Source organism: Amblyomma americanum, chromosome 1, assembly GCF_052857255.1.
Source record: "Amblyomma americanum isolate KBUSLIRL-KWMA chromosome 1, ASM5285725v1, whole genome shotgun sequence".
Lineage (NCBI taxonomy): Eukaryota > Metazoa > Arthropoda > Arachnida > Ixodida > Ixodidae > Amblyomma > Amblyomma americanum.
Window position 1 is genome coordinate 543358316 of NC_135497.1, and position 21959 is coordinate 543380274.

Consider the following 21959-nt stretch of genomic DNA (forward strand, 5'->3'; position numbering starts at 1 on the left):
TTGCTTGGTGTCTCACACGCCTTTATCTCGGCTAAGGTCATTCCAAGATGGAATTTTGGGTGGTCCTAACCATTTTTGGGACATGCTTTAAGTCACATACCATGTGCTGCCATCCTTACCTTGCAGGGCCTTCCCCAAAATTTAGCTTTGCTTGGCCCATTGCCATGTATTGTAGAAGAACTTCTTTCTGGGCGAGTTGGTGCATAGCTTTTTTGGTATGGCGTTGCGCACACGACGAGACGAACACAGGAAAGAGTAGGACGACAGAAAGAGCGCAAAGAAAGAGCGTTGCGCTCTTTCTGTCGTCCTACTCTTTCCTATGTTCGTCTTGTCGTGTGCGCAACACCATACCAAGAAAGTCCATTGCCATGCACACCCATTGCCTTACTGATACTACAGCCGAGGCTGCATTTCCTTCGCGTGCGACATCGTCGAAATAGCTGGGAGTAGGCAAGAAGCGCTTTCGCACAAAAGCAGCATTGCATGAAGCCACGAGTTTTCTGTTTTCAGGCCACTGTGGCACCACTAAGAATGGTTGTTTATGGGTCCAGCTACTTTGCTGCGTGTGTTGGTTAAGAAAAACTGCCAGCATATCCCGCAAGCTTCTGAAAAATAAAAACATCCTTATTTAGCAAAAAACTTGCAACGCAAAGGGTAGGCAGCGTTACACGTAGATCTTGAAGAAAAGGTGTATTAGGTGGAAAAAGTGACAGGCTCAATAGCCGAGCGATGGCTATGAGGTCAAAGGTCAGTACAGGGCATGTGAGTCATGTAGAAAACTGCAAAAAATAATCGCTGCTTCCTTACTCGTTGTGATTACGGTTCTTGAGGCAGGCCGGGTTCAGCGCTGCATTGAATCAAAACGACTAAGCAATGATCATATCGCAGTGTTTTTCATGCCTCAAATTACCTTTTCGACCTTTGACGACATAGTCGTCGCTTGGCTGTTGAAACCGAAACCGATACAGGTGAGTGAATGAATTTGATTATGAATTATTAACAGTCGAAGGCGAATACCACGTGGTTATTCATGTACACTAACGTCTTACGCGTTATTACAAAGAAGAAAACACGCAATCGAAAATTCGACATCTATACTACTATCGGAATCGCATCAAATGATTGCTCAGCTACAGCGTCAAGTCTCTTTCATATCCAGGCCAGCATTTGCGGAGAAGGGGTCGCAAGCTGTGCTTCCCCTTTGACTCACCCCAGCCATGGTCAGGCTGTCCTCGTCACTGACGAGCATCATGGCACCAGAGACGCACGCCAGTGTTCCGAAGCATTGATGGGTGGCGTACTGCAGTGCACAAGACGCCACAAATATGACGGCAGTGTCATATCTGCGCAAGATGATTACCACAGAGCGATGTTTGCGTGAAATTTTGTCGGTATTCATATCGACTAGCTCTGCATTTTTCAACTGGAGTGCTTGGCCAGAAACAAACTGCATAAGATAAGACAAACTAGGTAGAATGAAATGTCGAATAAAGCGAAGCATATACCAGCTTTTACCAATGTTATTGAGAATCCGAAAGGAAAAAAATCTGCAAAAATATTCCCCTGCAGGCAGCGCATTCCCTCGCTTAACTAAAATTGAAGCCGAAATGCATTGGCAGCGTTATGAGGGTTAATTAGAACTGGGGTGATTGTGCTGCAACCCGCCTTCGTCTCAAAAAGGAAGTGAGCAAGGGTGATATTCCGTCGTTAACGGATACTCCCTGTCCAAACAGCGGCACTAAATCACTTACAGTGAAATTCTAGAACACTACAGAATGGGGAGGAGAACCCTGCCTCCCCCCACACATCTCTCACAAAGAAGGAAGAAGTAATCTGGCGAAAACTGCAGACGGGTACTTTTCCAAACCCGTATGTCCTACACAAATGGCATCCTGAGGTACACTCTTCAATTTGCAAAAACTGTGAAGACATAGCGACCCTAAATCACAAGCTGTGGGCTTGCCCAGCGCTAAATGGTCGACACGGAAACAGAGAGTCTTGGGAATCCTCCCTCCATAGCCAGGAAGAACAAGTACAGCGACAAGTCATCGGTCAAGCCCAGGCCGCCGCCGGAAGTCAACTGATTCCGGCTGACGTCTAGGGGGGAGGCAGACGGTGAAAGGGGAGCTGCGTCTCACCCATCACCCATACTCTCTGAAGGGTGCAAATAAAGTGCTTTCTCTCTCTCTCCGTCGTTAACGGAGGCGATTTGAGTGGGAAAAATCGAAAAGCAATTCGGTAAAACCAACCAAGCGTCCTCTTGGCGAGGAACTATTCCACGTGGAAAGACGCGCACGGACACTGTGAAAGCGCCCGCCCGCCGGCCGTGCCAGCCCGCTTCAGGACGAGGCAGGTGCGTGCGTGCGTGTGTGTGTGTGTGTGTGTTTGTGTGTGTGTGTGTGTGTGTGTGCGTGTGTGTGTGTGTGTGTGTGTGTGTGTGTGTGTGTGTGTGTGTGTGTGTGTGTGTGTGTGTGTGTGTGTGTGTGTGTGTGTGTGTGTGTGTGTGTGTGTGTGTGTGTGTGTGTGTGTAGCCGGCGCTGCCATCGGTGGGGCTCGTGCAACCCAAGTTGCTCTTCCCGAGCGACCTTTCGCGATCAGTCATTGATTTAACAGCCAGCTGTCACGGTGGTCAGTTTGCTCACAATCCAGTGGGCAGGCTGTGATGACGCCACAAGGTCACGTGACCTAGGTTGCTTCTCCGACGGGTGGGTACCTGGGCCACCCTACGACACCCTATTTTTTGCTCACAACACCGACGCCGGATTTTCTGCGCGGCAACGGGGCAAAGGGATTATTAGACTTGTAGTCCTCTGTAGTGCGCCGTTCAAGGCGCGAGGCGTCAGCACTGCTGAGCCTCTCGTTGTACGGAGCGTTTCGCAGCAGCAGCTGCAGACGGAGCGTACTCATTCCTCCGCTGTCCCCAAACCCTCCTCCTTCCACGGTTTCCATCCTCCGGGCGGTTCCCTTGGCAACCGCCCTCCACTTGAACACTATACCATTACGACGCAAAACCCGGCGAACGAGCCTTTAACAGCTGTCGCTATAAAATATGGCAGATCATTACGCTCCTCAGTAATGCAATCTTTTAGCAAAACTGCTACGGTATTTGAACCATAGGTGACCGCAGACGGAACACGCACTGCGGAACGGAGACGGATCTGGGTTTAGGCGCTTCGGCAGCGCACACAGCAATCTGCCGCCGCTGAGCGTATAGCTGAGCCTATGCTCCGGCGAATCCTAATTGGAAACATTTGCAAATTATATTGCAGCATTAGTCACGTGACAACGATGCAAGAAAAGATGTCAGCTCAGACTAATGTCATTCGTCGGGAATGACAATAAATTCTCCAGCTGAAAGGGACTACGGTAATTGCTTGGAATTCAGAGGGTTCTGCAGCGCAATTCAGTGTCATATGCGCCGTCTCCCCTGCTCTCCTGCAGATTCCTTATAATCTTTCTACAAAATTCGCGCGGCAGAAATCGTCGTGGCAGCGCGACGCTTGGCTGGGCATACGTGGAGCGAAGAGGTGAAAGCACATGCGATCAGCAAGTGGCAAATACCACGCAGCGAGCAGGTCTTTGAGAGCAACGACGCTGACCCTTCTGTTAAAATTACGAAAGTGTTCATTTCGACACCACGGCACTAATTTTAGCACGCGTGCATAGACATTCGAGGATTTGCGTTCTCGATTGCATGAAGTCGCGTACCCTGGGATGCCCTCTCAGCCGCGGAGACCAGCGACGCGATTTTCTCCGAAACTTTTCGCTTCATGGAGGATCGGCACTTCGACCCAAGATTATGTTGTCTTCTCTCAAAAAAGCGTCATTTCATGCTTCACGACGCGGTTAGTTTTACGATAATAACACTTCGGTGCCAAAATTCCTGCGTAGCTCGTCGGCCAAGGCAGTCATAGTGTTGGCGGCGGCAGGCGCAAGCAGTCAAACCGGAAAAGCGGGCTTTCTGTGCTCCTATTGGCCGCGTCAGCCGCCGCTTCCGGTCTCACTGGACGCCGCGCGTCAAATATTCGGCGGGTCCAGATCGGCGGCGGCGAACATTTTTCTCGACGCCGGGCGTCGAGTGGGCGCCGTAGGGCGAAAATCGCCGACCCGCCGCCGTAAAAACGCGTAAAGGTCAGTTTTTGTTAGTGGAGGGAGGGGGGGCAGAAGATGGTTCTAATCGCTCCTGCTCTCCTTGAGTGTCTGCCCTTGTTCTAGTAGAGGCGCTGCGTATAATGTGGATTTGCGAAGTGAAAAGTTGTGTCAAAAACTTTGTTACACATACTGTGAAATGTCTTGAGCACGCAGATAATGCCAGGATTTCTGACTGTTTTTATTTTTTTGACGACCTGCGCAGTTAGTACTTTTGAAGCATAATTTAGCAGATGTCCCGATCTCTGCAGAATCACTTAAAAAGGCAATAGCCTACCACCGGACACGATGCTTGGCTTTGAACTAAATTTATTCGCACACGATATACTCGTATACAGCTTCCGGATGAAGTAATCAAGCAGACAGAAAGTCTGCCAAACCAATATTTGCGATCGACCTCACGGATGCGTTCGGCGACTCACACGATACTGAGACACCGGGGTGGCTCAGTGATTATGGTGCTCGGCTGCTGACCCGAAAGACGCGGGTTCGATACCGGCCGCGGCGGTCGCATTACGATGGAGGCGAAATTCCAGAGGCCTGTGTAATGTGCGATGTCAATGCACGCTAAAGAACCCCATGTGGTCTAAATTATGCGGAACCCTCCACTACGGCGTCCTTCATAACCTGAGTAGCTTTGGAACATTAAACCCCATAAACCATAAACTCACACGATGTGGTACCTCACATCTTAGCCAACTGAATTCCGGAGATAAATTATACAACTACAAGGGAATTCCTAAAAGGCCTCAAGGCAACAGTTGAGTCTGGTGGCATAGCATCGCACGTTATGCAGCTCTGGCACACCACAGGGCGCAGTACTCTCACCCATATTTTCAACAACACGAACTTGAAGAGCAGCGCGTGGGCTAAGGCACTACACAGAATCTATGGGCAGGATCCAATAGTCCTGTTTACAAACGCGGCTGAAAGGGCTAATACCAATGCCATGACTGCACAACTGATCACGCTGAGAACCCAATAGTATGTGCATCCATACGGAAAAAGACATTCTGAAATTGCAGAAGAATCCGCCATTGCCTTATCTATGATGAGTGGTCACATAGATGCAGCGAATAACTTAATCATAATTTCCGATTCTCAAAGTTCATGCAGAAACTTTAGCACCGTAAGAATCTCAGATATAGCCCTTAAGATCGTACTCGCGGGAAAAGATCGCATGAAAGAGACAAAAATAATTCGGGAACCCGGCCATTCATCCGTAACCGGCAGTAGCTTAGCACATGGCTTCTCTCGAGGTTTAATCAACCGAGAACCGGAAGGGAACGAGGTACAGTGCAGTCACTCTCCGCATATATTAAGTGAAATTACCGCCTATTACAGAAACATTAGACCAAGATGAACTGAGCCAAATAAATCCCTAACCAGACAATAGGCAACTGTCCAGCGGAGGCTTCAGTAACACCTTCCACAATCTCAATCTGCTCAGAAAAAAAATTATCCTATGCTATGTAGCTATATGTGCCCATTCTGCGAGGAAATCTCCAACACATACCACATGGTATGGGAATTTCGACAAAATGACGCAATTCCTAGAATTACCCAACCCACTAGGGAGCAATGGGAGGAGGCGCTGGCTACCTCTCGCCTAGAGGGTCAGCGGTTCTGCTGATTGCAAGAACCAAGGCCGTTGCAGCTTCTAATTGGATCCTGGACGAAGGATTCCACCTGTTGTGACCTAATCAATTCCTGCTCTATGCAGACAATAAAAGTTTTATCCTCTTCCGTCACCCGATCTCTGCCTGCCGCATTGGTAGTGGCACTTGTGAATGGGGCGATTGCAATGAAGATAGCATGGAGTACTGAGAGGTGCCGAACACAGCGACCATCCCGGCTGATTTCATTGGGCAGTCTGCAAGGACTCTGTCTGTTGCTAGCATTATTCTTTTCAAATATATGGCTCACTGCAGTTTTCTTGCTTATGTTTGCATAGCTTCCTAATGAATCACCTTGCGTATGTACAATCAGCAAAAACGCGAACAAGAAGACTGAAATGCTAACACAAAAACACAAACATATGAGTTCCTGGATAATAAATACAAGCGAGATTGATTATACATCTGAAGGACAGTCTTCATGTTTTCGAAGTGAAATTAACCTGCACTAGTATTGAGCTTACCCCGCCTAATATTTTCTCATTTTGCTGTCAGTGTTTTTTTTTAAAGCGAAATTTATTGCCCCAGGGCATCAATGATGGGTGAAGGTGTGATTAATAATATAGTAGAGATTAAATGAATGGAAAAAGGTTAGCTGATTTGATGAAGTCCAGTAGAAAACGATGGTACCGTCCCTGCGTCCAGGCAATGTATGAAGAAGGGTTGCTTGGTGAAAGACCTGCTACCATCAGGTGCCGGATCCTTGTAGGCTTTGTTCACGTTTCGTTTGTTCCTGATAGTATAGCGTCTTCATAGTGAATGTTGTTTAACTAATTGACAAGGTAAGTTACAAAAAAGCAAGAAAACTAATCCTGCTTCCTCTAGTAACTGGCAATTTAAATCCGGCGCTCGTTTATTTTTCACGTACACTTGGCTCGCGTTACGCGGAACACGAAGGTATTCGAAGACGACGCTGCGGAAGCCAGTCAAAACGCGCGTGGTTTCAGGGGCGTACAATGATCGAACGCATCTTACGAAGAAGAGCCGCTGTACGATAACCGCAGACGAATGGTTGAGGAAGCCGGCGAGCAGTATTTGTATCCCATTCGTTGAATACGCGTAACTGACGGCGTACAAGAAGGACTCCGTGTTGGTTCCCAGGCCGGACAGGGACATCGTGAAGAACAGCGCGATGCCGCCCACCTGCACGGTTCGCTGGCTTCTAAGTGCTGCATTCGCCGCCTTTCGCGCCGCGCCCAAGTTGAGCAGAGGATGCTGTTTAAACTTTGAAGATGCGTGGCGCTATACTCAAAAGATTCCAGCTCAGCGTGTCTCCTCCTTGTCGTGTATTAGGTCCAGTATGACCCTTGTCACTTGAAGGCTTGGACAAGGAAGGCCGCTCGCCTCATCGTTCAGAAATTTCGAGCGCTGAAGATGCGATACGAGCCGCATTGCAGGTGCACGGACTGTTGAATGAGTTGCTGTTGCATTTTCTTCAGACCACGCACACACAAACGCCGACAAGAAGAGACATGGACAACACAGACGCTTGTATTCTCTATGTATCTCCTTATCCTCGTCTGAGTGCGCCCGTACATGGTCTGAAGAACGCACTGCAGGGTCCAGGAGCAGGAACAGTGGATGGGAACTTTTGGAGAAGACCGTGTACGTGCATAGCTGCGCTACGTAAGCGAATCAGCACTGACCACAAGAAGTTCGTGATCAACTTGCCGAAGTGAGTTAATCGCGAAAAATATCAGTTTGCTCTAGCAGCTCTGACGCTTTCGCGAAGCCTGAGTACTTCGGGACTCTTGGCTCGACCGCATGATTTACAGTTTCGTGTCTCCAAAAATTAAGGCGGCCCATTTTTCGTCATAATGAACACTCGTACAGTCGTCCACACACTTGTATAGAGCACTAAAAATGCACACTCTGCAGTGCATTTATGACAAGCGCTGCTCTATGCCGGGCTCGATACAGCTGTCAAAGACATGAGGAGTTAAACACAATCCACCAGAATTCGCATACATGACAAGGTCTTGTTTCGAACGCTAGGCCACTCGTGAATGACGCAGATGCACTGCCCGGTACGCCATTCGAGCGCTCTTGGCATGTGGGTGAACGACTGCACATTACTCATGTGATTGTAATAATGCGGCTTCTCGCATAACATTGCTCCCTGTTCGTTGTGACCGTACATAACAGCACACTTATTTTTGTTTTTTGTTTTAATTTACGTCTAGCAGCTTGCTAATAAACGCGGTTTAGTTGTCTGCTTTATGTAACAGAACATGGTAAACACACTTGCGATTAAGACTGCCAGATTTGAGACCCTCGCTAAACTATTAAGCAGACATGGCAGTCTTGATGCTATAGGTAGCATAAGAGGGTCCTCGCACAGCTTCTGCCCTCGCTGTTCTACCACGTTCCTACGTGGCACTCGCGGTAATACAGGACGTACTACGTCCGCTGCTATGGACGGGGGTAGCATTAATTGGTGAACCCTCTCAATGTTAGGTTACGCAACGCATAAATGCACCGGAAAGCAGCAGATTGGACAGCCGTCCCCGTACGTAGCTCAGCTGGGAGAGCACCGGACGCGAAATTCGGAGGTCGTGGGTTCGGATCTCACCGGCGGCATCTGGTTGTTTTTTCTTCTGCTTTCTTAACAATTATCTTCAAGCGAGAAGATAATTACACTATTGATACCCAATTAACTGACACAATTCAAATTGAAAAAAAAAATCATCCCTACGATCCTTCGTTTCGGTGACTGTTGCCTTCCGTAATGTATGCCATTACGAGCACCTCTTTTCCCTTCACTCGCCTTCTCTATGTTGTAAACAAAGCTGTTAATTGGTTCGCAACGAAGTCGTTCGCAAAGCTCTCCGTTGTAAACAGCGTGCACCTCTCGAGAAATGTATCAAAGGGCTCACAGTCTCGGCAAAGTTGAAAAGTCCATTAGATGTGGCGACATAATCCTTGAATGTGATGTCGAGTTTTAGACTTTTTTGCGCTGCTACCAAATCAAAATCCATAGTCCACACGTCCACCTAAAATTAACAATAAAGTGCAATAAAAGACGTATAAGCCGAATAAAAAAGTTTTGCATGTACCCGCGGAATAATAAACAAACTGCCTTTGGTTTCAATGCTTTGCTTAGCTACATAACTTGGCCGACGTACGTTATGACACTAACACAGCGGCTTTGTCTAGTTCCAGAAGCGAGGCTAAGTATAAAGATAATTTATTAATTTGTTTATACCTCAAATATGGTATAAATGCGCAGCATCGCCAATGTCGTTACTGAAAAAAAAGAAGTAGAATATATATTTGTTCCGTCCGAAACTCGTAGAAGGCTGAACTTGAAATTCGATTCACGCATAAAAAGAATAATCTTTGAAAAATTGAAAATAAGCTACGCACTGCCCGGCCCGCCAAGTTATCGCAGGCTGCAAAATAAATAATAAAAAATAATAATGAACACGACAATGGTCAAACATAATCTGAAATGCAAATAAAAAATAAAGTCTGTCACTGTCAGCGCCTAACCCCCAAGAAAACAGCCCCAGCTGCGGGGTCGAATTATTCTGGGCAAGTTAGTACATTAAATCAAATTTCATACTCAACCTTTGCCTTTTTGTTTTAGATTAGACGAAGTTCTTCGTTCTGCATGTTAGTCCATGAACCATGGAATGACTTTTCGTCCAAAAGTTACTAGGCCATCGAGTTTGCCTCTGGGTCCTGCAGTACGCCACAAGGTATAGCAGCTTGGGCAAGTTGGTGGTGCATACGTTGATGTGAACAACGCGAAAGAGACGAAGGATATATGGCTCATGCAGTATCTGTGCAGCCCTCGAAATATTGTGATGATGAGGAAAGTTTTGCCTCTCGCCCGTCAGAGATTGAAACTGCCAGTGTGGCGACACTAAACGTTCGCTGAGTCGCCCAAAAGCGGAGCCCGCCCTCGCGGTGCTCGATGATTTTCGAAATATAAGACACAGTTATTGACTCCATTCGCATTGTCACGTCTTTTAGCTTTTACTCTTTTTTTGTGTGTGCGAAATTTAAAATGCTATCGCGTAAGTCTTACATGCCTCCGGCATACTTGGAAAACATATTCAGAAATAATGAATGTGAGCGCAGGCAAAAGGGTAGTGCTTCTGGCGGTCAGGGCAGACAGACTCTGTATTGCGATCATATACATGTTCCTATTTGGGGCAACTATTACTCCTGGCTCCATCATTGGCGTGGTCCCTAAAACATGCAGCGATTCTTTAGAGGGGAAAAGAAGTGAGCTTCAACTCACGATAGGCTTTACGTGAACTCAGTCAAAGGGCAGCCAAGGAGTTGACGGCGGAAGCCGTCGAGAACAAAACATGCGTCATGCCTGCGACGGTGCGTTCTGGGCGTGGGCAAGAAGGCAAGACAGGCATGTATGGCCGGAATCGTGGAAGCGCACCTCGCGGCTTTCGGCCACAGTTATTTCCCCTTCTTCTTCTAAAGTAAGTAAGTGCCCAAAGGTTACATGCTTTGTAAAAGATCAGTTTCATAAATACGCGCGCGCTTCCGAAAAATTACCCAAACTCTTTACAGAGTGTCATTGTTTCGCTGCACGTGTTGGTCAAACAGGCACGACAATCAGAGAATGCACTGAGAAAACCTGACCACAGTTTCTGTAAACGCAAGAACATTTCACGGTGTAGCTGCGAGAGAAAATAAAGCACGGCTGCGGAGCGGGTAGGAGAGAAAAACGAAGCGTCCACGCAGCCGTAGGTGCGCGTGGTTCCTCTTGGCAGAGGCCAACCAACGAACAATCCATCACAGGCGTCCCACTTTGCTAGGAGCAAGTCATCGACCATGGCCGTTCAGCCCTCGCAGCTTTCCCCCTCCGAGAACATCGTCGTTGACCCGACTCCCAGCGTAAGTAGCACCACGCCTTTCTTCGGCATGCGATCACACCGCCGTGGGTAGCGGTGGCCTGATGACGACTCAACCCTTTCGATGTGTGCAGGAGCAGGCGCTACGTGGTTAAAGAAAAAAAAACAGACAGAAAGGCACAGAATGAATACACCACGGGGGGGGGGGGGGGGGGGGGGCAACTAAATTATGTTTCCAGCTTTACCTATCTTTCGAAGCCGACATAAATGTAAACGTTCGCGAGGACCAATGGTTGCCCTTAGAGTGCAAAAGGGGCTTGTAATTATCACTACATTAAGTGGGTGGATCGGTGAGTTTGTAAAGTGCAGTCATAGCAGCATGTCAAGCTTCTCTGTATAGAGTGCCGTGACCGTTTTCCCCAAAGAAATTGCATGGCAATTTTTTCATCAACTTTTTTTCCCGACAGTTGATTACCAAGGCAAGCAAGCTGTAGAGAACGGCCGTGGTCAGCTGCAAATTTTGGGCGCGGACTACCCTAACTTGTCTCGGGGTGAGTGAATTACCTGAGACGTTTTCCCCTCTTTCCAGGCGCATTCGAGTCCTCGTGACAAGAAGCCACAGCAGATTAAGGATCCCATCGCGGAAGATGCGCCGCAGCACCTCGAAGCGAATCCAGGGTACATCACCACAAGACAGGGAACTTTGACCGCCATCGAGACTATACGTTAAAAGGCTGCGAATTGCTAAGCTTAGTAGCTGAATGCGCAGTTCACTTTTAACATCACCCATTAGACTGAACGCCGACGTAAAGTATGCGCGTGTATTGCTTCACTAACGCCGAATGCTACGAAAGCTTGAAAACCTTCCGGCCATTATGAAATAAATGATACACAACGGAGTGTTTGTGACAGATGCTTATCTCACGAGCGGTGGCACAGCACCAATATGTGCGACCGCCTCTGTCAACGTGAGCCAAGAGCGAAAAAAAAAAACAAAAAAACTGGTTCAGGCTGCAGGTATGAAAATGAAGCAGAAACTTCGACAGTTGCCAGTGTAAACAGAACTATGTGCTGTTGCACATTTTTCAAGTGCAGTGCAGCTACGCGAGAGGTTTGAAATTAGAGTCAGAACTAACCATCTAGAATGGAAAGCAGAACAAAACCACAGAGGGGACCGAGAAACGGACACAGGCGCTGTGTCTCGTCTTAACTTTCTGTGTCCTCTCTGTGGTTTTGCGCTGTATTCCATCCTAGATGAACTACAAACCAGCTGTAAACGTGTTGTTACTCAAGAAACCACTAGTGGCGTAATTTCTGGAAAGGTAGCATCAGTCTGAACGCTTCTTCCGCACTTTCAACTAATCACGCGCAACCAGAGAAGAAAACCAGGGGCGGTGCGATGCATCGACCCATTTCCAGATTCACCCATTTTCTTTCGCCTTTTCAGTTTTCCAGGACTCAGCTTTGATACCAGAGTCGGCAAACGGCGCAGCTTACTGGCTGTCAAACCTGACGTCAGAGGCGGCAGGCCGACAACGATAAAGGGGCACAGCAATAATTCGGGAAAGATTTTGCTACATTTTTGGACGCTCACGCGCAATGATAACTGCGACAGCGCGAAGACGGGCGTGCCGAGGCGCCGATCAGAGTGCATTGTGCGCGTTTTACGTAAGTTAAGCGCGTAAAACTCTTTCGCAATAATGCCGAATAAAAATTTCCACTATTTTTGGGATCTGTTGACGCTCTGTAACTTTCTGCTGGAACATCTTCGCGTATCTTCTGCGGTTTTAAATTCCAATAATTAACACTCATCAGTTACTTAGAAATACATCTCGTCGCCCCAGGCGACCGTAAACAGCACTGTTCTAGTTTCATTTCCGCCTTTTTTGTTCCTACCAGTCCTCTTTTTAAACTCTTGGCGGAGGTGCCCTGTATAACAGCGACGAGAAATATTTTCAACATTGTGGCTTAGCATTCGCTCCACAAAAAATGAGAAGAACGCGTGCACACGTGTCATGGTGTGTCCGTACATGAGACTTGCACATAAGCTCACGATTTGAACATTCATCCGCTTCGGTGAAGCGAAGGATAAAAGGTTGGCGGCCAGCTTTCTTCAACGGCCGGTGAGTGTGTCCGTCTGGAGCGCAGGTGGGCGCTGCCTGGCTGATGGTGCTGTACCTGCTGATGGGGAGCAGCATCACGTGGTACGCGCACGCGGCCTTCCTTCTCGCCTTCACCTACTGCCTCAACAACACGCTCATCATCATATCGGCCATGGCCTCGCCTTCCACCCAGCGGAACCTGCCCCTCACGCTCTTCGTACGCACATCCTCCGTACACTCCTCGCACGTGGGAAATCGTTTGCCTTCAATGGGACTCGCTGTAACGCACTCCGCGCAGAGCTCGCCAGGTATGACTGCAACACGTGAGCTCCTGGGGCGCCCTTGGTCGGCCACCAGCCGCAATATATCGGCGAGGTTATTCCCATGTGCTGCGGTACTCGCCCTCGAGACATAGGAAAGCCTGCGGGCGGATATGTCGGGTGGAACTCGCGACAGCATTGCTGCGATCACAGATAGGATTTCTTGCCTTGTCGGCAACTTGTAGAGGCGTCCGGTTTCTGTCCTGTGCCGCAGCTAAACGTATAGCGAAGAGACGCGAAAAGGTATATATACAGCCAATAAGAGGAAAAACTGTACCTTTGCTGGTCATTACACGCGGATCGTGGCCTTGATGGTCATTCCTGTGACCAGCGAGGGCACCAAAATCAAGCGCAACAAAATCAGACAGGAAATACGAATTCCTAACAGCCATCGAATCGATTTTTCAGTTTGTAGATATAACTCAAGAAGCCAGGGAATGTCGGCGTTCCCACAGCCAGTCATAGCGCGCTGATAAGAATCGCGTCTCAGCAAACTCCAGAGAGAATGATAAGCAGGGCCATGCCGCCGCTGCGTGTGCTCGTACCCTCCCAAGGCGGCTGATAATCGGCAGACAGCGCGTCAGGTACTCCCTACGCGTCGCGTGCCCTTGCTGCGCTGTTCGTTTGATCAGTGGTGCCAATATAGAAGCGTGACTTAAGTGAAAAGTAGCACGCTAGATTCGGTCTACGGGATGCAGCTTCTAACCTTGATACTTTGAACTTGGGAAAGAACTATCACACTGGTTCTCTAATTGTGCTGTAGCGAAGCTGAGCCCGATCACGCCATACCGACCAAAGTATTTTTTTTCTCCCTCCGTCTCCGCAGTACTCGCTGTACCACTGTGCAGCTGGCCTTCTCTTCCTGATGGGAGCCGCTGTTTTTTACAGTTTTAGGAGTGATGACTTGCCGTATAAGGGCTTCATGGGGGTGAGTTCGAGCATCCGAATTGTTTAATTAACAACGATCCCATAGCCTGTGTGAGTGACAATCTGGTGGTTTTGAGTGTAAAATATACATATGGCCACAAGTAATCCATGGTTCAAGTCGGTTTCATTGCCCTCTTGATCTATGCAGACTTAAGCAATGCTGTATGACGTACGTTCGTAGCCGCGGGGACACGTCGCCATTTTGCCACCGCAGGTCATAGCAATCAGTGCAAAACTGCACCTGAAAGCTGCAGTCCATTTGAGAGGAAACCTATGCATAACTTCGAAAACGGCTGTATTAAGGAAGCAGCCCATATGAGAGCGAGATAACGGTGCGCTTCGATTTCCCTGTCATTGTCTATTTCCTTCCACTAAGAGCATGCACGTGTCATTAACGCTTTTATTCCTTTCCATGTCTGTGCCACGCTTTCCAGTTTTGAACAACCGTTCATATGAACGACATCTTGCAGCCTTGCATTTCACGGGAACACATTCCGCCTTCGAACGGCAAATCTAGCCAAGCAAGTCACGCTAAATGACCTCTAACCTTGAATATATGAACTGTGTATATTCATGCTCTTCTGCGCGCCTTTGCTGTAACGCACGCGCAGTACACGAGAATCTCTCATAGCCCATGCGCGGCTTTAGGACGTTAAGTTCCACATACCATACCATGCCATACCATACCAAAGTCGACGCTGTTTTTTTTTCTTTTTCAGGTTACGCTGTTCGGCGTAGGGACACTTCATGTGTGCCAAGGCTCAGCAACTTGGAGATGTGAGCGGGCGGAGCGCATTTGCTGGGGCCCTTCCCGATGGTGCAGCCTCAATGGTGTTGGTGCACACCAACCGCTCTGTTCCATCGACTATGTCCTTGTGTGCTCTGAAATCTTTTCGTGTGTGGCTTCGATTAAAACGTCTCGGATGCCCTCAACCTGGACGTGCGATATCTGCATATTCTGATCTGTTCCCATGCTGGGAAAAGAAGCTCTCAGCAAAGCTCTCCAGCTTCCTCATTTCTTTGTTAATGAGGCATCAAATGAGTAATTTTAGTTGCAGTATGTCTTGGCACTCTATCTTTAGCTAGTGGATTGGGAGGAGAGAGGGAACGTTATCGGAAAGGAAGAGCATTTCCCCACATACCGTTTAGACTTTACCCCTTTGGAGGCCGCAGCAGCAGGATCCGCCCAAAATTTTGGCCTAATTTCTGTCTACAGTATAGAAGCCAGGGCGATTCTAGGACCGACTATCATGCACCAACCAGCCCGAACTGCGATATTATTGTTGGTTGCAAGGCTGGGCTGGATTACGAAACCGATGCATATAATTGAAAATACCCATTGTGTCCGTCTCTGGAACTGCGTACGCTTGAACACTCGAGAAAGTGCGGCAAATAGCTGAAATGAGCTGCGGGCACCCGAATGACGACCTCAATGTTCTATTGACTTGCGCGTGTCCCGATGCGACTGGGAAGTCGTTGCGTTCGGCTTTTGTAGTTGTTTGATGGCAGCTAATACTTACCGCATGGCAAATAACCGTACTCGTGGCTGCATTGGACCAGGTACAGTCAAGCATGGTTTCAAAGTCATCGCGTTCGTTCTGACCAAGAAGGAACTACTTGTTTTCTTTCGTGGCAGTCGTCTGCAATAAAAATGACGTCGCTGAAAAGAGGAATCCTTCCGTTAGCTAAACTATAGACACGAATGCACCAATGTGTGACTAAAAAGGGAGTAATCTGTCCTCTAGCGCACTCCCTTTCATAAAAGGGAATGCGCTAGAGGTCAGTTTACTCTCTCATTACTCCTTTCTCTTTAGAGTGTAAAAAAATAATATTAATTGGTTTTTTTGGGGGAAAGGAAATGGCGCAGAATCTGTCTCATATATCTTTGGACATCTGAACCGCGCCCTAAGGGAAGGGATAAAGGAAGAATAGGTGCCGTAGTGGAGGGCTCCGGAATAATTTCGACCACCTTGGGATCTTTAACGTGCACTGTCATCGCACAGCACACGGGCGCCTTAGCGTTTTCCTCCATAAAAACGCAGCCGCCGCAGTCGGGTATACTCATTTATTCTTTTCTTCCTTCTTGCAAAACTATAGGTTGAGCCCAAAGTGATCACCTTCAAATTGCGCCAGACTGTACAAGAACACGTGCTCTCACGTCTCGATATGTTTTGTGAAGAAACACAAGTGTATTTAGATTACGGTTAGCTTCCCAGTTCAAATTAACCTGGACAAGACATGTTTCAGCCTAACCCCAGAGTTTTAATTACTTCTTTTTTTTGCAATGTTGCGCTAGAGAGAGAGCTAAGTGTAATGATAGGAAGAAACTTAAATACTCCCCTATTCTGAGACTGGGGAGCGCTACAATCAAGACAAGGGGACAACACCCCATAAGAACACCACGAGACACGAGCGCAAACTTTCAACTGAGTTTATTTTGGACAAGTTTGCGCTCGTGTCTCGCAGTTGAACGTTTGCGCTCGTGTCTCGTGGTGTTATGTGGTGTTGTCCCCTTGTTTTGATTGTAGCGCTCCCCAGTCTCAGTATGTACGACCAACTAGCCCCCTACAAACCTTTACTCCTCTATTCCACTGGCACCCGCGTGAACTACACGTGAATCATATTCGTCAAGGACGCAGTCACAACCAGCGACCCGTGCCACTAGCTGACCAAGCATGACGATGCTGAGCCAACAGGCAGACGACTATCATACGGTGAATACTAGCGTAAACTCACTAATCAGGGTATCACAGTTGCGTCATAAATGACGCTACAGGTTGTGTTAAGACGCAGGAAAAGTACGAACGGCAACAGTGAAGTGATTTTTAAAAGCGAAGTGCCCTCCCCCGCACACACACCGCATTCTTATCGTGGCGTAGCTCTCCGCAGCCGGATACAGCCAGCGCTGGATTAAGGGGAGGGAGGGGGGGGGGGGGGGCTAAGGGGCCTGCAGCCCACGGCCTCACCTCCGACAGTAGGAGAAGGGGGCCCATTTATTCTAACCTGCTTAGTATATGGAACCATGGGGAGCGGACCTTCGAGCGACATGTATGAAGCGAGAAAACCAGAACGAGCAGACGGGGCCCCCCGCCTAATGTAACAGCATGCGTTTAGCCTGATCATTTGGGGAGAGCTTGTCGAGCTGCAAAAACGGAATCCCCGCCACCTCGGCGGGGCCCTCTTTCTTACGAAGCGAGGTGCGTTTGCTTGGAAGAGTTTTCGTGGTTTCCTGTCAGTCCGTCTGTCCAGTGCTGTCTGGAGAGGAGGGGCAAGGGGAAACACCTAAAACATGTAATGTGGGATGAGGACCTACATCTCCCTTGCCCCTCGTCACCACCACGCCACCCTTCACCTCTCAAATAGCTCCGCCGCTGTCCTCCTCATAGAAAGGATGTGCTGCAGTACCCAACAGTTCCTCCCATTCGACTTTTCTTTAGCGTGATGGTAATTTGGGTGGGGGGAGTGAGTCTGATAGCAGATGACGATGAGTCTGATGGCAGAGTCACGGCAGGAAAGGAAAGACGACGTCACACGTGCTTTTGTCCGCGTGCCGTGGGGCATTGAATGTTCACTGTTCGGGCTAGGGTTGTGGAAGAGTGAAGGGGGAAGTTGGAGAGCTGGACACAGAGGCCTGTCTCCAGGGCCCATTCCTGCCTAGTGGCTGCGCAGCCTCGCGCGCGCTCGACGGAAAAAGTAGGTCAGGCTGGCCGCCGAACTTTCCAGAAAGAAGTAGAAAAAGATGACTCTGAGGCGACGGAGGGCACGTAACTTCGCCCGCGCTAGAAGCCGCCCTCTCCCCTTAGTTCTCCTGCCCGGCGTCGACGGGGCGAATGAAAAATCGAGAACCTCCCAGAAGACGGACGGCGCTGCGATCGCCGAGGTGAGCGGACGCGTTCACATCGGCTCTGTCTTCTAAAATGATTTCGCAGCGATTTCAACTGCATTTCATCGCCAACCTTTCACCAACGGATCCGTGAAGTCGAGAGGCATCGACGGATACCCAGTTTTGAGGTGAGCCACCATTCTTCGCAGAGATATTGCACTTTCTGCGCTCCGACCCCGCCATAGCCTCGCTAGGTCTAGGCGTGTACGCCAGACGCTAGGCCTAGCCGCCGCAACCGCTACGCGCCGCTGACAGACGCGGCGCCACGTTTACGGACTCTCTCCAACGAAGTGGCACAAGCCGACGAACGTGACTCAAGAATGAACGTGCAAGTGATGGGGGAAGCCATTTCCGCCGACGAAATTACCGAAGAAGCCGAATGGAAGACTGCCGGAGCGCGGCGTTCGAGACCACGAGACCACGGTGCGAATTCGACGCATGACATCGATGCAAGGGCGAACGCGCCTGGCGCCGGCCAGCAAGGTACGAAACCCAAGCATGTCATAGGAAAGGTTATCAAAGCGGGACGCATGTCCAGACTACCGAAGGAGGAAATTAAAATCGTGGTTCGACCAAAAGGCGGCCTCGACATCGTTAAGGTCGGCGCCACGACGGTCCTTGCCGCAACCTTCGCGGCCGCCAACATAGCGGGAGACGAAAGTGCGGAAGACATGGTCTGTCCGAACTAGCACCAGAACGTCGTTGTCAGCACACCGAAACGAGCGAACGCGGACCGCTATGCCAAATAATAATAATAATAATTGGTTTTTTGGTGAAAGGAAATGGCGCAGTATCTGTCTCATATATCTTTGGACACCTGAACCGCGCCGTAAGGAAAGGGATAAAGGAGGGAGTGAAAGAAGAAAGGAAGAATAGGTGCCGTAGTGGAGGGCTCCGGAATAATTTCGACCACCTGGGGATCTTTAACGTGCACTGACATCGCACAGCACACGGGAGCCTTGGCGTTTTGCCTCCATAAAAACGCAGCCGCCGCGGTCGGGTTCGAACCCGGGAACTCCGGATCAGTAGTCGAGCGCCCTAACCACTGAGCCAGCGCGGCGGGATAATATGCCAAACTGCGGCAAATTCACATCCAAGGGAAACCGCACGAAGTCAACGCGTACGAAACGGCACCCGATAATACAACCAAGGGAGTGATTCGTGGCATCCCCATTGAGGACGGACCTCTAGCACTGGACGAGAACATCGTAAACCGGAGAAACCCACTGGCACTGGCGGCCAAACACATAGGCACTACGACCACGGTTGTAATTGCCTTCGACGGACTCAAAGTGTCCAACCTCGTCAGGTACGGCGCAACACTCGTTCGTTGCACGTTGTATCGCAAGCAAATTGCCATCTGTTACAAGTGCGGACGCCTCGGCCACCGCATGGACGTTTGCCCAAATCCCGCCAACCGCATTTGCAGGGTTGCGGAGGCCGCAACCCAGACCAGGGGCATCAATGCTCGCCCAAGTGTAACCTATGCGGCGGCGCTCACATGACGGCCGACAAGGCCTGCAAAGCAAGGTACAAGACTCCGTATGTGATTCGCAGGCGACGATGGGAGCGCCAGAACGCACATGCCCAACTGACACAGCAAGACTTCCCACTCATCCAGCCGCACAGACCCAGAACCACGTCGCGATCGCGTGGCCGGTCCCGGTCCCGCAGTCGTCAAAGGCACAACCGCGCTCCGACAAGATCGAGATCCAGGACGCCAACTCCCGAAGACAAGGTGAGCTGGGCGGACACTCTCCGGGGCATCGCGCAAGAGGGGGTCGTAACAGCACCTGCAGTCCCAAAGCTCAATCAAAAAGCCGATAATGACATTTTAGAGGTACTAAGGAAAGAGAGCGCAGAAATGCGAAAAGACAACCCGGTATTGCGCGAACAAGTCCAAAAGGTAATGCAAGAGATGCGAGAACTCAGACGCGAACGCGCCGGGATGGAACAACACAAACAGAACGCACAACAGCAGGTACTGGCGAGCGTTCCTGACGCGGACGCGCCCGTCCGGAGGAACGGGCGATACAACAACACCACGAGGGCGGTTTCGAGAGCCAGGTGCGAGTGGAAATTACCGACATCATGAAAATGCTATGCACCATGCAAAGTACCATTGAGACCCTACACGCAACATTCTTCGGCCTCGCAAACAGGACCACTAACCTTGAAGGAAACATGCACATAATACTGAATCACTCCGTATTCACGCAACACGGACATGCACCAGCGAGCAGTCATGCGGGACCGAGCCACCATCAAGGGCAGCCGGGTAACTTGCATAAGCATCAACATGGCCAACGTTAACGAAGGGACAGTGATATGGCAGTGGAACTGCCACGGCTTCGCCGGCAAAAAGGACGTTCTACAGCAACACATCAGGCACCCAACACGTGAACCGGACGTAATATTACTCCAAGAAACGCTCACCAACGCGTCTACCTTAACAGGCTACAAAACGCAAGCCAGCAAAATCGAGGGGAGGGGTGTATGCACGCTCGTTAGGAAGCGTCTCACATTCGTTGACCACGAACTAAGCGGCGTCCAGAGGGAACACGCTCTCATCGAACTAATACCCACCAAGCAGAGGAAACAAAGTATATTCATACTGAACGTATACAGCAGCCCGTCGAAACGCCGCCAACGCTTCCGAGCGCTGTTTCAGAAGACGCTCAAGATTGCCCGGTCCCGGACGCTGATTGCAGGGGGAGATTTCAACGCGGCAGACACGGCATGGGGTTACGGCTACTGCACGACCAAGGGAAGACAACACGGGCAAGATGCGCAGGAACTTGACTTCAGGTTACTTACGGATCCGGCGCACCCGACGAGAATCGGTAACTCTATTGCCAGATAGTAAAACAGCGCGAACAACGTAAGACAAGATGAAGGAGGACACAGGACGGGCGCCCGTCCTGTGTCCTCCTTCATCTTATCTTACGTTGTTCGCGCTGTTTTACTAAAGATGCATCTATACCAACTCGCCCAAATGAACGTTCTATTGCCAGAGACACGACCCCGGACTTGGCGTTCGTCCGAAATGCCGGGACGACGGCTACCACGTGTAAAAAATACACGTACAGACTCCGCACAAGGCGCAGGGCAGTAAGCGAAATTTCAAATGGACCGATTGGGAAGATTTCAGAAATAAACGAGACCAACAAGAGTCTTCAGGAGATACGATCACCGACATCGAAGCCTGGACCCGCTCGCTGGTTGCAGACGCCAAATCGTCAACCAAGACCGTCGAAACCGAGGTTGAAACTGACAAGATGGACAGCCGCCTGGCGCATCTCATCGAGACGAAGAACTCTGTCCTGGCCAGGTGGAAGGGACAGAGACTCAATAGGAGACTCAGGAAGAAAATAGCGGAGATCAACCGCAACATCGAGGAGCACTGCCGAACGCTCAACCGCCAGCAATGGAATGAGTTATGCAATGCAACACAACGGGAAATCGTAGAACCTGCTCAGGCATCTGTTGGACGAAACGAAGACCAAGTTCCACCAGAGGAACTGCCTCGCACGTCTATTACACAAGGAGCTCGAGAAGCACGGTGAAGATGCAGTGACCGTCCGGTTACGAGCGAAGTGCTTGCCGCACACTTCGACCGCACAACACGGCCCATATGAGGGGGATCCGAACGCAGAATTGAATAAGGACTTTAATGTAGTAGAGATCAGGATGGCGCTGCACAATATCCACAGCAGATCGGCGCCGGGCCCCGACGGGGTGTCGAATCGCGCCCTAAAGAATGTCAACGACCGATCCGTGGAACAGTTAACGACATTTATCAATGAGTGCTGGCAGCGCGGCGGCCTCCCGCAACAGTCTAAAACTGCGAGAATGATAATAATCCTAAAACCCGGAAAACCGCCGAGCCTCGACAACCTTCGCCCCATATCCCTAACGTCGTGCGTCGGCAAGACCATGGAGCACGCACTGCTTAACCGCTGGCAAGCCCACTTAGAGCAGAAAGGGGCATACCCACCATCCATAATAGGATCCCGCCCCCAATTATCCACGCAAGACGCAACGTTACGACTGAAGCACCAGGTGCTTGACGGCAAGACGAG

At 49.7% G+C, this 21959-nt stretch overlaps 1 long non-coding RNA gene across 1 annotated transcript; it reads left to right on the forward strand.

Annotated features, from left to right (window-relative positions):
- Window positions 1–9952: 9952 nt before the first annotated feature.
- On the forward strand, window positions 9953–11401 carry LOC144107925 (uncharacterized). The gene is made up of 2 exons (XR_013309439.1): window positions 9953–10688; window positions 11235–11401. It is a non-coding gene; the product is annotated as an uncharacterized LOC144107925 (long non-coding RNA).
- The last annotated feature ends 10558 nt before the right edge of the window (window positions 11402–21959 follow it).